The following is a 16,028-nucleotide window of genomic DNA, read 5'->3' as shown; positions in this document are numbered from 1 at the left end:
ATAGTTCTGCAGACATCGGAACGAGATTATGTACGTTAGTGGATGTAGAATCCGTCCGCAGACGTCGGACCAAGGCATCAAAACAGAATCTAAAAATGTAAGTATGTTTTCACAGTCTAACATCTAAACCGCAGATCGTAATGTAAAATGGTATCAGGGCAAATAACACGATCGGCAATTTGGCAGGGTACAGGTTCGTCTTGCCATTCAGAACAGCCGTAATCCTTCTGCAGATAGACGCATCCAAGTCTTGAGCAGTATTCATTGGGATTATCCATCATTATGGCATCGAAACAGTTCGAGTTACTTGTATGATGCTAGAGGAAGGTCGTGGATCCTGTTGTATTCACCAAATGCACTTGGCGTCAAACATATAGATGTGACATGAGGAGGACCGTCTACCACCGAAACAATTACTGTTAGAGGTAGCTTGCTTTCACGCAGCAACTATACAGATTCGTCTCAGCGCCGAATAAGGCTAGGCGACGGCTATGATGGCAACACAGATTAGCAACAATGTACAGTGATTTATTGACAGATGTTTTACGATACTTAACTAGAGTATGAAGGTAGTGCGTGCAATATAGTTCAGTGCTCACATGCGCTGAACCGTCTTTCCCGCTGGTATAGTCCCAAAACCAGAGAACCACGGTCAACATCTCTTGTATAAAGTCCGACTTGGTTCTTGCACGTGGCGACTGTAGATGAGCTCTGAGACACTCGCTGAGCCACAGTTCTGACACCGTCTGACAATTGTTCGTAGATTGTCTTGAGGTACTACCTGCTGAGTGGAACTGTGTGTCTGCTTATATTCACGTTTGGTGGATGGATGGGTACCTGGGAACTACTTGTGTGACGTAAGACGAATGCCCTCACTGGAGTCTATGTGGCGCCTGAGTCATACGTCGCTACAGTTGTTTCACAGAGGATAGCCACATTTTGTAAGAATCAGTTCCCTTATGGTAGCAATGAATGCACCGTCTTCAGCAACACATTTCACAGCATGTGGCGGGCTGTACTTTGGACCATTGCCACCTATTCCCTCGGTACGGACCCTAATCTCTCTTATCTTGTCATCACCCGAGAAATAGGTTGGAGGCAGTAGAATCAATTTCCGATCGGGTTCTTTGAACTTTCTCAACACCACTTCGGGAAAAAAGTCTTTCTCCCTCTCTCAAAGGATTAACGTTTCAGTTAACGGAATATCTGCATTACTGAATATGGGTCTTCAATGGAAGATGGAATAGAACTGCTTCGTTTTCACTTATTCATTTCTCTTGAATCACTAAATTCATTTCCCATTAACAGTTGTGTTCCTGAAGATCGTATATTCAAATATGGTCACCTTTAAAGTTACTAAACTTCAATCATCAGCTCTTTAATAACAAACGGCATGAAATTATCGATGTCACAAGCACTTGCTCACAATCATGATCTGAAATAGCATCTAGTATATAGGGCACGCTGACAGTCAGCACGGCGATATCACGTACTCTACAATATACATTAAATCCATTATCTGAGTAGTAGTTTCTCATCTACTACTTAAATATGCAACTTCACATGTGTTGTGGAAAACGCGACATCATCGTGCTCACCTTCAGCGTATCTAATATACAGGATTTTACACATCAACATTCTTCAGAGAAAGTGCTTTCGACGTCGATGATTTCATGGCGGCTGCTATGGGACCACAGTTCAGTGATTCTGCAGTGGCTCGATTTGTAACGTCTGATCATCAAGCACACAGCAATTTGTGAATAAGAAGAAATAGATTTCCGTACCATTCATGCGCTATTCGAAACGATCGCTAACGAATCTAACAGCACGTTTCTGAATTGCCTCACTGTCAGCCATTAATCCGATCTCTTGAGGGCTTCAAACATTCGAGCAGTACTCTATCATGGGACGCATACGCGTTCTGAACGCAATTTCCTTTAAACGTGCGCTACACTTTCGCAGTATCCTCCAAATAAACCTTTACTACAACTGACTTTATGTACTCGTTCCATTTCTTATCTTTTCACAACATTCGCGTGACCATTCGATCGTTAGACGATTTTTTTTTCTAGCTGTCTGCATTAAATTACGCTGATGTCGATTTAAAGCAAGCTGCCATTAATCCCTATACAGACACTTAACGACGACACTCTCCCGGCACAACAAAACCATCAGGAAACAGTGTCAGATTACTGCTCACACCATCTGACAGACCTCTTAGACACTCATAAGCTATAAAATTATGATCAGCTGATTAACAGCCTGTTGGTCCACCTTCGCGTCCCAGTACTGGAGCGAAAGTGCGTGGCACGTCTTCAATTCCACAAGTCCTTGATAGATTCCTAGATGTCAGCGCACAGGTCAACCAATTCCCGCCACCTAACGAGGTGGCGCAGTGAATAGCACACTGGATTCGCCTTTGGAAGGACGACGGTTCAAACCCGCGTCCGGCCACCCTGAGTTACGTTTTCCTAACTCGCTTTAGGCCAATACCGGGATGGTTCCGTTGGAAGGGCACGGACGACTTTCTTCTCCATCCTCCCTTAATCCGCTGGGACCGATGACATCTCCATTTGGTCCCCTGCCCCAGACCAACCAACCAACCAGCAGCAATTAAGGACCGGTGGTTTGTGGGAACAGAGCTGGCACCACATACCGCCCAAGATGTGTTCTGTCGGGTTCAGATAGGCGAATCTGGCCAAGACATTAACGTGAGTTCACTATCATGACCCTCAAACCACGGTAGTAAGATTTTGACCTTGAGACACGAACAGTTATCCTGTACGAAGTTACCATCGCCATCGGGAAAGACATCGAGCATGAAGGGATGCTGTCAGTCAGTCATATTGTTTATGTAGTCACGGAAGCCCAGGTCAACGTCTCCCACAGAATAACACTGCCGTCAACGGCCTGCGCCGGCGGCGCGGTGCGATTTGCGAGCAGCCGTTCGCCTGAATGACGCCGTACCTTGACGCAACCATTGATCTGGTGTAGCACGAAACGTGACTTGTCCATCCCAGCGACACGTTTCGATAGATCCACGGTTAAATCTAGATGACTCCGTCCCCCTGTAGTTGTAGCTGACGATGTCGTTGCTTCATGATGGAAAAACGTAGAAATCGTGTGTTGCGGAACTCTATGTTCAACAACGTGCGGTGTACGGTGTTATCTGTAACGTTTCTGTCTACACCAGCATTGTATTATGTCGGCAGAACTGCCGCAGATCGGTGCCTACTCTTCTTTACAGACTGGGCAACCCTCCGACCAACACGTTTTGTGAAGAGGTGTGGACGTCCAACAACTTGTCGCCTACTTGTGGTTTCACCTTCCTTCAACCACTTTATATAGATGCTCAAGACAGTAGCACGCCAACAGCAGACCAGCCCCGCCGTTTTCGATAAGATCGTTCCCGAGGTGTTGGGCCATAGCAAACACGCTTATTTCAGTAGATTCCCACAATTGGGGTCCGTATCGTCGCTAAAGAGATTCCCCATTCGTCTCTGCTCCACTTAAATACACAAAAGTCATGGGAGACCCCTTAATATCGTGTCGGGCCTCCTTTTGCCTGGCGTTGTGCAGCAACTCGACGTGGCATGAACTCAACAAGTCGTTGGAAGTCCACTGCAGAAATATTAAACCATGCTACCTCTATAGCCGCCCGTAATTGCGAAAGTGTTGCCAGTTGAGGATTTTGTGCACGAACTGACCACTCGATTATGTCCCATAAATGTTTGATGGGATCCATATCGTGCGATCTGGGTGACCAAATCATTCGCTCGATTTGTCCAGATTGCTCTTCAAACCACTCGCAAAAAAGTGTGACCCGGTGACATGCTGCACTGTTATCCACAAAAGTCCCGTCGTTGCTTGGGAACCTGAAGCCCAGAAATGGCTGCAAATGATCTCTAAGTAGCCGAACATAGCCATTTCCAGTCAATGATGGGTTCAGTTGAACCAGAAGACCCTGTCCATTCCATGTAAACACAGCCCATATCATTATGGAGCCACCAACAGCTTGCACAGTGCTTTGTTTCCAACTTGTATCCACAGCTTCATGGGCTCTGTGCCACACTCGAACCCTACCATCAGCTCTTACCAACTTATCTGACCAGGCCACGATTTTCCAGTGGTCCAGGGCCCAACCGAAATGGTCCGAGCCCAGAAGATGCGCTGCAGGCAATGTCCAGCTTTTAACAAAGGCACTAGCGTCGGTCGTCGGCTGCCATATAGCATTTGAAAGGTTGCATGAGCCCCCTCTCATATTTCTATCTTACGATTTTCCACTCTAATTGCATGCAGTGAAAAGTTGCTATTCCTTCACACGCGGGCTTACCACGCTGCGTCTCTCGTCACCCGGGTGGTCCGGTGACAGGCGGGCTCTGCTGATCTTGAAAAGGTAAGCCGACGGGTGTGAGGGAGTCGAGTGAATGCTTTCCAGACGCCGACATTGTAGAATGGCGGCAGACACGCTCGGAGGGGCCTGAAGTAGCGGCTGGGCTAGAGGTTCCGTTACTTCGCAAAAACTTAGCGAAAACACTTTCTGGCGGGCTACCAGCGAGGCGTGGGAATGACTTGTGTACCCAGGCAGTTGTGGCGGGCAAATTCCCGCGCTTTCTGCAAAATCGTAACTGTGATTGGCTTGCTCAGGGCATAGCTACGTGACGTAGCAAAATCGGCGCAGAAATTGGCGCCAAGAATCTCCATTGGTGGAATGGTAGTACTCCGACAATAGAGTGGAATTTTCCGCCGGTTTTCGAGTTGCTGATTGGAACGGTTAACCACGGCCACTGTCGTGGGGGCGGGAATGTTCTGTGTTCGGTTTGTATGGGTGCTCTTGTGGGTAGTCGGCTCTCGCCTTTCAGTCGGAGTAGGTTACTACAATGAGCTCTCGCTGCTCTGGACAGCCAGCCTTCCGTTGGCTGTCTAATATACTTTTATTTGATTGTAACTGTTTAACAAAGTTGCTGAAGTTTCAACTTCAACGTAACTTTCCGAGTACAGTTGGCAATTGAGCATTCTGCGTACAAGCGGCCTATGTTGTCTGTCTTGGGCAGTTTTGGCTAAAGTTGACTGTATCGGAGTTACTGGGTGACTTCGCTTGTGAAAATCAATCACTGTACCGTCAGTGATTGTGTGGGGAGCCTTCTTCGTCTCCGTCAGAGGCGCGTTTGTATTGATAGGAAGTCTTTAGTCTGGAACAACCAGACCAGGACAATTTGTTTCGGGCTATACTCGCGACATTATCATCACCACGACGGGACGTCGAAGCAACCAGCCATCGCTTCCAGTACGCCAGATCGTGTCCTTGCAGCTAAGAAGACAGCTTGGTAATGTACGTCCGCAGCACCGGCAAAGCAGGCATTTTTGCTAGGAGATAATAAGAGCTCAGCAGAGCGCGCCTGTTCGTCTTTTCTAACTTTGTTCTATCTTGGGTGTTCATTGCCTGAGTTCTCACTAATGTAGCAGCAATTAATGTTGGGTTAGCTGTGTGTCTCTCTTAAGATTTGAGTGGCAAGGAATTGGCTCCACATACCACTTCGTCATAAACGTCACAATCTAGTTTAGGGACAACTTCACCTTCACAGCGTTTGTTTGAGTATCCAATTTGAGCCAATTTGATGTATTGTAAATGTTTCATGTGTTTTTGTTTATTATTTTGTGTTTAGTCTTAATAAATCATATTGTTATTTTGGACAGAACTTTCATTCTGTTAATCGGTAGAGCAACCCTACCATTTCTCACTACGTTAATGAAACCTTCCTTTATTTAACTTATTTATCAAATTAAATTATTGCAGGTGCCAAACTCTTTTCTACTCCACTTGCAGGGTTGATTACAGTCAGTTCGCGTATCTTTTTAATCCATGTGCAACAGCAAAAGTCGGAGTTAGAATAGGGGCGGCTTAGAGCATCATTTACATATGTAGATTCTAGAAGAATTTAGTGTTAAATACACTGCTAGCCCCGGCACCTCGCACATTAACGCCAAATTTTTGCCGGTCTGTCCTAACGGACACATTCGTCGTACGTCCCATATTGATTTCTGCGGTTGTTTGAAGCAGTATTGCTTGTCTGTTAGCACTGACAACTCAACGCAAATGCCGCTTCTCTCATTCGTTAATTGAAGACCAACGGCCACTGTGTTGTGCGCGGTGAGAGGTGATGCCTGAAATTTGTTATTCTCGGCACAGTCTTGATACTATGAATTTCAGAATATTGGATTCCCTAACGATTTCCGGAATGTACCATGCGTCTAGCTCCAACTATCATTCCGCGTTCAGTGTCTGTTAGTTCCCATCGTGCGGCCATAATCAAAACGGACACCATTTCACACGAATCACCTGAGTACAAATGACAACTCTGGCAACGCACTGCCCTCTTATACCTTGTGTATCTGCATATGTGGATGTCGCTATGCCATGATTTTTGTCACCTCAGTGTACTTCTCTCCTACCGCGCCACGTGCCCGTAAAGCTGCCAAGCGGCATCTATCATCGCGTCGAGCAGCGGCCATAATGTTTTGGCTGACCAGTGTATGTTGAGACTTTGACTCAAGTGATCCGAAATGTCGGAGAACATGTAATGTGTGAAAGGGATGAAAACTTTAATTTATGTCCTGAAGTCCCAGCAGTAAAAGCGAGATACAAGGGTTTAGCTGTTCCAATATCTGTAGAATGGGAAAAGTTGGATCTGATTCAAAACGAAAAAGGACAGAGTATAGGTTCTGACAGAGAGTTGTTCTCAGTTACGGGACGTTAAACGTTAGACACCATAACAACAATGCATCTGTCACCCCTGTTTTAAGAGTTGCGGGTTCTTCGTCCTCCCTTCACTTTCTCTCTCTCGCTCTCTCTCTCTCTCTCTCTCTCTCTCTCTCTGTATATGTGTGTGTGTGTGTGTGAGTGTGTGTGTGTGTGTGTGTGTGTGACTGGATGCACAAACAAGTACTGTGCTGTTGCTCGTCCGTAAAACTGGGGCATTATGTTAAGAATAGACTTAATAGGGATAGCGGATTAAGAGGTGGCAGTCGCAATCGCTCCGCCATTATAGCTCTGCGTAGTGCTGCAATATGAATTCCCTAGCGGCTCATAAACGACCCGAGAATGAGGACAACTCTGTCATTAATTACTTAATGGGCTTTATGTGTTTCCTCCCTGGCAAGTACGCATTCTGGGCCAATGTGATGTTTTCCTGCGATATTCCTATTCATCGTCGTACTTCCTCAATTCTTTTGAAAAGTAGTCATTCAACATCTCCCCCTTTTTGTGTATCCAAAGCAAGACATAGTCCACACAGAAACGAAATCTCTACATGAAGACTTTTTCTCATGTAATTCAACATCTTCTGGACTGGAAGATCATCAAAGTTCCAGTACTTCCTTACGTCCTTCAAGAAGAGAACAAATAATTTGACGTAGCTACGTCTAATAATTTTGTTGAATAACACTTTCCCCATTTATTGGAGGAAATTTGTAAGAGGTTTACTTTATTACTCTAACTTCAATTCTCTCGAGTATGAGTTATTAGATGTTTCATATCTTACAGAGGAGAAATACATATTAGCAAAATTAATATCAAACAGACAATGTCTGGCGTAATTATAAGAAGTTTGAAGACATCACTGCAGACTGAGGCGCAAATAATGAATGGTAACTGTTAGTCTGCAGTCCGTTCTGAGGACTGATCGGTGAAGGTTGAATGTGTACTGATGAAATGAGTCATCGTAACAATATGTTTGTAAAATATACATTATATGCGCAGTTTAGAACTGAAGACATAGTTATGTGCGTAACTACCGTTTCAAATTGAGCGAAATGAAATAATGGGTTTTGTCCACAGCTCGTGGTCGCGCGGTAGCGTTCCCGCTTCCCACGCCCGGGTTCCCGGGTTCGGTTCCCGGCGGGGTACGGGATTTCCTCTGCCTCTTGATGACTGGGTGTTGTGTGCTGTCCTTAGGTTAGTTAGGTTTAAGTGGTGCTAAGTTCTAGGGGACTGATGACCATAGATGTTAAGTCCCATAGTGCTCAGAGCCATTTGAACCATTTTTGAAATAATGGGTTTTGCATTTGCCAATGGTGAACGTTGGTAAATAAACGTAGAGGAGAAAAGAGATCATCAGGGAACTTGATTGCGAGATTATCATTTCGAAACTGCTACTAACCTCGAAGCTATAAAACAAATGGCGATGCTAAAGCACATGTGGATGTGAGTAAACACTGCTCTATTTGTTGTAATTCAGCGTAGCAGCTACGACTGAATGGAGTAAAAACATTTTGAAGGACTTCTATCCTGTGTGAGTCAACATCGACAAACTTTCATTGTGTAACATCGGTAACACTGGAAACGTTTTTTCCTCGTGTTAGTATCGGAGGAAACAATTTTCAGTTAACAGGAGTGCAATATAATTTCTTGTGACTGGCTGATTAGCAGAATTTGCACTGTAGGTTATTTACAGAACTTGAAGTTTGATACTGAGTTTTAGATGTTCAGTTATTTGTTCTTTTCTGTTAATTTAGTTATTTTGTAGTTTATACCATTTGCGAGGGCGTGCTGAAAAGTAATGCTTCTGAATTTTTCACCCTGTTATCAATATAGGTTGAGGTATTACATGTCACGAATGTTACTCAGTCGACTTTCCCGCTCCGCTGACGCAAGTTGCAACGCTCTGGCGCTGGAGGGCTCCGGGTTGAAGTGCGTAACATGGTAACTACACTCCTGGAAATTGAAATAAGTACACCGTGAGTTCATTGTCCCAGGAAGGGGAAACTTTATTGACACATTCCTGGGGTCAGATACATCACATGATCACACTGACAGAACCACAGGCACATAGACACAGGCAACAGAGCATGCACAATGTCGGCACTAGTACAGTGTATATCCACCTTTCGCAGCAATGCAGGCTGCTATTCTCCCATGGAGACGATCGTAGAGATGCTGGATGTAGTCCTGTGGAACGGCTTGCCATGCCATTTCCACCTGGCGCCTCAGTTGGACCAGCGTTCGTGCTGGACGTGCAGACCGCGTGAGACGACGCTTCATCCAGTCCCAAACATGCTCAATGGGGGACAGATCCGGAGATCTTGCTGGCCAGGGTAGTTGACTTACACCTTCTAGAGCACGTTGGGTGGCACGGGATACATGCGGACGTGCATTGTCCTGTTGGAACAGCAAGTTCCCTTGCCGGTCTAGGAATGGTAAAACGATGGGTTCGATGACGGTTTGGATGTACCGTGCACTATTCAGTGTACCCTCGACGATCACCAGTGGTGTACGGCCAGTGTAGGAGATCGCTCCCCACACCATGATGCCGGGTGTTGGCCCTGTGTGCCTCGGTCGTATGCAGTCCTGATTGTGGCGCTCACCTGCACGGCGCCAAACACGCATACGACCATCATTGGCACCAAGGCAGAAGCGACTCTCATCGCTGAAGACGACACGTCTCCATTCGTCCCTCCATTCACGCCTGTCGCGACACCACTGGAGGCGGGCTGCACGATGTTGGGGCGTGAGCGGAAGACGGCCTAACGGTGTGCGGGACCGTAGCCCAGCTTCATGGAGACGGTTGCGAATGGTCCTCGCCGATACCCCAGGAGCAACAGTGTCCCTAATTTGCTGGGATGTGGCGGTGCGGTCCCCTACGGCACTGCGTAGGATCCTACGGTCTTGGCGTGCATCCGTGCGTCGCTGCGGTCCGGTCCCAGGTCGACGGGCACGTGCACCTTCCGCCGACCACTGGCGACAACATCGATGTACTGTGGAGACCTCACGCCCCACGTGTTGAGCAATTCGGCGGTACGTCCACCCGGCCTCCCGCATGCCCACTATACGCCCTCGCTCAAAGTCCGTCAACTGCACATACGGTTCACGTCCACGCTGTCGCGGCATGCTACCAGTGTTAAAGACTGCGATGGAGCTCCGTATGCCACGGCAAACTGGCTGACACTGACGGCGGCGGTGCACAAATGCTGCGCAGCTAGCGCCATTCGACGGCCAACACCGCGGTTCCTGGTGTGTCCGCTGTGCCGTGCGTGTGATCATTGCTTGTACAGCCCTCTCGCAGTGTCCGGAGCAAGTATGGTGGGTCTGACACACCGGTGTCAATGTGTTCTTTTTTCCATTTCCAGGAGTGTATGTCGGAACAGTGTGCTGTAAGCCCTCAGAAAACTCAAGTACGAATTAGAAGAATTCGATGACACGTGGAGCACCCCTTCCTTCAGCAAGGCAGTGGCTGATTCACACGAGCGCTGCCACATCTGCAGCCTTGAGTTCGCTGACATCCATCATCCTCCACACAGTACCGACTTGGCAGCACCCGATTTTCAACTGTTTCCAGAACTTCAAAAAACCTTCAATGACTTCACTTCGATAGTGATGAAATGGGGCAAGCAGAGGTGACGTTGTGGCTCCGTCAACAACATAAACATTCTACAGTGACGGTATCAACAAACTGGTCTCTTGTTGGGAGGAATGTGTTCGCCGCTAGGGCGACTATGTTGAGAAATAAATACGTAGACACGAAGATTAAAGATATAGAATGTTAACATCGTTTCTTTATTTAAAAAGCCTTAAGAGTTTTCAAATAAAAATTTGGAGGCATTATTTCTCAGCATGCCCTCACAGAAGCAGTTATATCGTCAAAGAAGTCAGAAATCATTTCTATATTCACCAGAATCTAGCAAGACAATTTTACTTCATAAAGACGGTCTGAAGGCGTATCTTTCCGTAACGCGTTCCAGTACTTCAGTGTTTTGCTACAGTACTTGGTGCTGGTCTTGTTTGTTACAGACATATTTTGATGTCCTGTTACACTTACAAAATACTGATTCCTCAGTTGTCTCGACGTTTCCCGAAATAAGACACACATTTGAAACTTCCCATGAATAATTCTGTACTGACAGATTATTATATCACAAGTAAGTTTGGTTTGCAAGGAACTGAGTCATCACCAACAGTCATAGAATTTTACTGTGGGTACGGAAATGATTTTTTTTTTTTTGTGGAAATAACTTTTCCACCGTTACGCTTTTTACTATTAGGCACTACGAGTTTCAGATTCAAAGCACCATTTTCTAGTGTTCATGCTCGTTTTCGCCAGCCAAGTTGTAAACCCGCTCTTAGAGACTGACATCACCGCCTGTGTCAGTGTAGCGCATGCTGTCTGTTTAGGGTCTTCCAAGTCGCTCCATCCTTTGTGTGCCCAGGAGGAAGTTTCTCGTATCGACCCCTCAGTGAGGTTCCGAGCCGTAGCTCGCCACTTCTCTACTGTAGCTTGCTGCTTCTGCAAGTTTCTCCTGTGATCTCGAAAACTGTTCCTGTTTTCGTGCTGGTTGATACCCAGACATATGCAAGGGTGACGGTGTAAGTCCATTTTTCCTTTCTCTACTGGCTGTTGTTTTCCGATGAACGTCAGGTGGTGAGTGATATTTAATATGTTGTAAGGGCCGGCCTAGAATATTTACCCTTATTCCATCATTCCAGGAGTGAATATCATAGCTCTCTCATACCATCCTTATTCTTTCAAAGAACGTGTTACCAGTCAGTTATGTAGCCGTAAATCACTGGATTTAATTTTCTCTTGCTGCTACAAAAATTTAGCGTTTCTACAATTGCAGCAATCTAAAGAAATATTTTTACCTAACAGTGATGATAAAAATTGTTGAAGTTTTGTTTCATGTATTTTATGTTGAAAGAAATAATTTCTACAGTCGCATAAAAGGTGTTCACGTTACTTAACTGAATGCTTTCCACACCGTATGACATAAAAGAATCTCACACCGCTTTGCTACCAGACTCTTCAGGACATATAATCTACCAACTAACATACTGCCGTGAAAGATACACTGTTTCACGTAGAGGCAGTGGTTTGGTGTTACCAATGATAGATGTAAAAGGACCCAATCGCAGCTAACGTCAACTAAAGCCATGTTGTTGCTTGTGGCGCCACAGGTTTGCAAATTTAACAGAGTGTGAAAGGAAACACAGCACCAGGCTGGCTGTCTCTGTTGCCACATCTTCCACTTCCTATACTGCTTAGACCAGATATTTCACGCGCGTTTGGACTAGTGCATGCAGCAGAGCGCGCGCCCACGTCGAATGAGCACCAAATGCCCTCAATAAGCCATACGAAGCGGCATTAGCACGAGCAGTCGAGAAGCTTAAGCGGACACATTCGCTCTGTTGTTGAAACACAAGTTTCTGTTTCACTACCTGCTCTTGTGTATACCAGCGTTATTGTAAGGTGCTTCGCGAAGGATCCTGAGTCCCTCGGTAACCCATGCATTTCCTGGCAATGTATCCTATTCACTGGCCCTTCTGTGTGTAGACCGCATTCGACTGTCAAGGGCTGTAACTTGACGGTTCTTTAGCAATGAATATAAGTTACATTTGAACATTGATGGTGGCTTTGGTCTTGTCTGTAGGCTTCGTGTTGAGTTTCTCTGCGGTTAGAAGACACGCTTTCACTGCTAGTAGAGCTATCAAACACTGGAACGTATGTGATGCTCCTTATGGCAGAGCTTCCACAGACATTTCCCGGCAGGAAATCACACCGCCGTTGGCAACACGGACATCAAGGGAGTGCCTCGGCAACATTGCTATTTCTACACGGCCTGCCATACAACCATACTTCATGCCTAGAGCGTAAAAATTTAATAATTTGTGACACTAACCCTTGCGGACATGTCCTGTGAGCGTTTCCACCCACACTCAAAAAAATGGTTCAAATGGCTCTGAGCACTATGGGGCTTAACATTTGAGGTCATCAGTCCCATAGTACTTAGAACTACTTAAACCTAACTAACCTAAGGACATCACACACATCCATGCCCGAGGCAGGATTCGAACCTGCGACCGTAGCAGTCACGCGATTCCGGACTGAAGCGCCTAGAACCGCTCGGCTACCGCGGCAGGTCCACTCACACTCATAAATTGTCCACATTTACATTTGTTTTGGTAAGATGCTGCAATCACCAATCAAGGAAGGAAAATTACGGCTAAGCATCCAGGCGATGAAAAAGTTATTTGCGCCGGAACTGCTCTGATTGAGGTTGTCGAAGCTTATGATCCTCCACTCGAACTCAGAGACAGTACTTTGGCTCTAAAAATCTACTCACACGCACACAACCTGGGTAAGATCCTTAATTTTCGAGGATTCGGATGTTGGAAGAAAAATTCTTTACTAGAATTTCTTATAATAGGTACTGATTTATATAGAAACTTCCACCACTAGTATACACATTTTATGGTATTTCACTTCTGTGTCACCGAACCGCAACAGTCTCGCACCATCTGTGTTTCATGACTGATTACAGGAATGCGCTAACAGATTCAGCCATTCGAACCGATACACCACACACGGAATGTAAATGAGCCCGCAATTGTTAAAGGACTTTCTAAGCGGTTGGGAACATGGGCACCGTCTCTATAAGGATGGATCACTTACTGTAGATTGTGTTGTAAGCGCATATTATGACGAGCAGACACTCCAAAATAAACAATCCCAGCTCCCTCCGGAAGCCTCGATACTTGCAGTGGAGCTCACCGCACCACTAGAGAGCCTTAACTATGCTAAAGGCTTAGGTAAAGATTTGATCATTATTCTGATAGACTCGCAATCAGCATTGCTGCTCATACGGAATCATGTTGTCAATAATACAAACAATTTGGCAGATCATAGACTGTATTGCAGCACAACAGCATCATAACAAGATAATCCTTTGGTATGTACTATAGAAAGCTTCTGGTTGCCATATTCCGCCTCCGCTTTAATCACGGACGGTTCCGCTTATACCTCTATCGGCTGCAACTGATTGATTCGTCCCAATCTGACTGCGGCGCGGCGGAGGACATCGACCACATCATTATCGGCTGCCCTCTGCGATACCACGCTGTAACCGCATTGCTGCGGTGCTTGGTGCTTATTGGACAATAGCTTCCTACCAGTATGAAGTTACTATTCGCAGCTCACGATGTATCGCTGTATCGACACATATATCACTTTCTGGCAGCTGAACGCATCATGTTTTAATTGTTCTGTATAAACCAAAGTAAATATTCTGTGTGAGTCATGGGTGTATATGTGAGTATATGTGATGATTTCGATTGGATGCACCTTTTAAATTGTAACATGTCATACATTGGAAGCTGGCTGAGTGGATAGTGACCGAAGGCCACAATACAGGGAAAGAAAAGGACAGAGAAAGTAATGTGCCGAATGCGAGTACGGTGTCTCATATTGGATCGCAATCAAACTGTGAAATCTGTCAACAAGCGATCGCTTCGAAATGCAGATGAATGATCGCAACATATTGTAGAATTCTTATCTACTTGAGAACCAGGTTCGAAATGCACTGTAAAAGTGAGACATTTGTAGTTCTTTCTCGCACAGCTGGTTTTTGCAAGCAATAAATATGGTACCAAACCATTTTTCCTTACGGGAAGTTACTTTTAAACAAAGATAACTACGATAATTCGCTGGAGTATCATGTTATTTTATTACCATACCTTCGTGCGTTCTTTCACATAGAACTCGAATGTTCGAACCCAAGAGAATAATTCGTAACAGCTGCCATTGAAATTGTAGCTGATGGAGACGCAGGAACGAAAGAGAGCGCTTCCCCAGTGGAGTATCGTTTAACTGAGAACTGTAGCCCCGTGGGGAGCTTTCTGTCAGCATAACAACCAACACGGAGAGGAAACTCCAGTTAAAGCTTCTCGCGAACTCCAGCAACGTGCAAACCGTTACGCTGGAAGAAAAATCTGTATTTCTAACTGTAACCAATAAATAGAACTGCGTCTCCATTCAAGTCCGAATGCCATTTTTCAGAGCAAACAATATGCATCAGACCTCAGCAGGCTGCACGGCTTTCCATGTGAATAATTATTAAAAAGCAGCACCACTGCATTCTTGTTCGATGGTAAGAATGACGAGTCACATGCCGCTACTACGTTTTTTATTGTTTCGCAGTGGAAGTAGTGTGTCTACAGTATGATAAGCGGTACACCACGCTCTGGTTAATGTGGTTAACCACACATAAAACATCTACGTCCGATTTTCAACGCGATGGGTTATTGGACTGCCGTTAGTAGAAACCCGTGTATCAACGGCTTGTAGAACGTTACCTGTGTAGGTAGCAACAGCGTCCTCGACACTGATGATGCAAACAACTCGTAACAAGACATCCTCAGCAAAAATCAACAGCGGGTGAACATCGCCCATTAGCTTTCGGGATCGTAAAGCTTTAAAGAGAATTGACAAGTACGATCGTAGAGGTAATTTGGCACAAATGTTTCGTTGGACAGCGCGAGATCATCGCAGAGATACGCAGTAAGCTGCAGGAGGAGTCCAGAACAAAGGTGTTATATGTAATGATGTTACCACTGCGAGAAACAGAAGTACCAAGAAATCAGATAATATTTCACTTTTAATATCATACTTGTCAATAATTCAGGGTGAATAACCCAGTATACTGTTTCGTCTCATCATTAGCTGCGCTAACATCATACCGTCAACGTTAAGATGGTAAATCAATTTTGCACAATGATTGTGCCTTCTAATTCTTTTGAAACTACTCTGCATAGCGTTATAGCCTGTGGTATTGAGTCGCATGGTGCGTGAAAAGTCTAAGAAGTCGAGGTCTCACTAGTAAGAAATGTGTTTCAATTGTGAAAAAACAGGAAATGTCGGGTATTTTCACGAGAATGTCACTAGACTTGCGGTAAGAAGAGTAATTTACTGTCGTGGATTCGCCGGTAGATATTATGGAACCTCAAAAATAAGAAATAAAATAAAAAATAAAACGTCTCTCCATTATAACGCAATATCAGACGCAAAAATTATATTTTTTATCAGTGATGAGTTAATCACTACCGCTAGAATATTTGAGGTGAATCTAATAGTATCGCCAAAAATGAAGCAAACCGGGAAATTCTCACGGCCCCCTTTCGTTAGCTGTGAGATGTGCACAAGGAGGGCTCACTTCCACTGAAAGACGGTGCGCTGGCTCTGGCACAGATGTCAGAATTGGCC

This window comes from Schistocerca nitens, chromosome 3 (genome assembly GCF_023898315.1).
Source record: "Schistocerca nitens isolate TAMUIC-IGC-003100 chromosome 3, iqSchNite1.1, whole genome shotgun sequence".
Taxonomy (NCBI): Eukaryota; Metazoa; Arthropoda; class Insecta; order Orthoptera; family Acrididae; genus Schistocerca; species Schistocerca nitens.
Note: the sequence above shows the minus strand (reverse complement) of the source record.